Source organism: Tupaia chinensis, unplaced genomic scaffold (assembly GCF_000334495.1).
Source record: "Tupaia chinensis unplaced genomic scaffold, TupChi_1.0 Scaffold143970_1, whole genome shotgun sequence".
Taxonomy (NCBI): Eukaryota; Metazoa; Chordata; class Mammalia; order Scandentia; family Tupaiidae; genus Tupaia; species Tupaia belangeri.
In genome coordinates this window covers 1,662,343-1,664,392 of record NW_006203821.1, presented here as the reverse complement: position 1 = coordinate 1,664,392, position 2,050 = coordinate 1,662,343, and the positions used below count along the sequence as shown (strand labels likewise).

Sequence of the window (2,050 nt, the reverse complement as noted above, 5' to 3'; positions counted from 1 at the left end):
CATGACATCTTTGAGGATAAATCAGTAATTGAAAAATTAGTTCAAAGAGCAGGGCAGTGGGACCAGAAGAACGGCTTTCAGCAAGGGAAATGCACACTCCATGCCAGAGATTCTGGAGGCTGGGCTCCTGCACAGACTTCCTCACTATGGAGACCAGAACTGTTTTGACAGGTACCTGCTGTGTCCGTCCTCTTGAAGCCATGTGGCTCTACCTGGCAGCCCTGGTGGGCTTGTACTACCTTCTGTGCTAGTACCAGGAGAGGCAGGTGATGGGCCACCTGCAAGACAAGTTTGTCTTTATCACAGGCTGTGACTCGGGTTTCGGGAATCTGCTGGCCAGACAGCTGGACATGCGAGGCCTGAGGGTGCTGGCTGTGTGTCTGTGGAAGAACGTGGCTTAACATCTGGGGCTTGGACATCAGACAGACTGGAGACAGTGACCCTGGATGTTACCAAACAGCATCACTGCAGCTGCCCAGTGGATGAAGGAGCATGTGGAAAACAGAGGTACCATTCCCCATTCCTATGGCATCTCTTTGTAACCCTCCACTGCATGATGGGGGCACCTCCTGTCTGTTCTTAGGAGGTTTCCAGAACTTCTTTTTCAGGCTTGAAATAATTTGAGCTTTCTTTCCCCACCTCCATATTGCCAACTGGAACCTCTTTCCTTCTATCCCCCACCTCTCATCCTAGAATCCCTATAGTCTTGGTGAGTTTTACTCTGAGGAGGATTTGCCCCCCACCTCCCCACCCCGAATTCTCCCTATCCTCCCCCTCTCTTTACTAAGCAGAAATTCTGGATTGCTTCATACTGGAGGAGGGTCAACCCTAGAGCACAGACCTTTGGTTTTGTATCTGGGTGGCTGGGGGCCTTGCCCAGGCTGGGCTGATCTACTCAGCACTTCATCTTGTTCATACCTGGGACACCATCGTCCCCTGAGAGAGTTGAGGACATCCTCATTTTCAGGTGAGGATGTGAATATAAAGACTGGCTTTAAAAGGTCAAATCAATTCCCCTTTACTGCAATATTTGTGTCTTATTATGGGGTAAGAAAAAACTTAGATTTCTTTTATCTGAATATAAATATAGAACACGAATATTATCAGGAAGTATAAAGATAAAACAAATTTTTTTCTGAAATCATCATGATAAATTTCTAATTTCTTTCTTTCATGTTTACTTTTTATTTTTTTCCCTGATCAGGAATTCTTTTTTTTTTTATTATTATCATCATAATTTCTTTATATTACATTGGATTACATATAACTTTACATTGACTTCCATTGCTTTTTCAAAAGGGAATGCCATGCATGTCGGTCAATACAGAGACATCAATCTCCCCGCTTTATCATTCAAAGTCTTTTCCATGTATTTCCCAATAATTATTATTATTATAATTTTTTAAAACAGTCAATCACTATTTCTCATTTTGCTTGTTAAAAGACTTCACCCATCATGAAATACTTCCCAGACCAGTCCAGTTGAGAATACTATACACGTCATCTTCAACAGATAATGAACCATATCTGTTTCTCACTAACATCCTCTCTATTGTTCACTTGCTATCTTTCTCTATCCTCTTCTCTCTTCTTTTTTTTTATAGTTTATTTTTATTATAATTTTTTTCCCCATCGCAACACACAAATGAATTTTCCATCCAAGATATACTGTGCATTGGCTCAATCAAGCACGTCAACATTATATGTTCTCAGCAAATAATTTCCAATTCTTGTGTCCTGCATACCTTGCCTTTTGTTTTACCATCCTAGATTCCCCATCCCCCTCCCTCTGTTATGACCCATCCTCCTCCCACATTGTCCCTGTCATCCCCGATTGCCCTCCGTGCCTCACCCCTCCCCAAATGATCTGTCAGTGATCTTAATTAGTCTAAGTCTCTCCAATAGTTATCACAGCTGACACATGCCTCTACATGAACTCAAGTCTGACTTTAGGCCTAAACCCCATTGGGTAAAAAGAGCATACTATAAAGTAGAACCCAACTGGGCCCATACCGCTCACTGCAGCCATCAAATATCCAATTTTTTTTTT

General features: G+C 42.3%; 1 pseudogene; it reads left to right on the top strand.

Annotated features, from left to right (window-relative positions):
- The first annotated feature begins 6 nt into the window (after positions 1–6).
- LOC102495431 (elongation factor 1-alpha 1 pseudogene) overlaps positions 7–2,050 on the top strand; it is a 20,912-nt pseudogene continuing 18,868 nt past the window's right edge.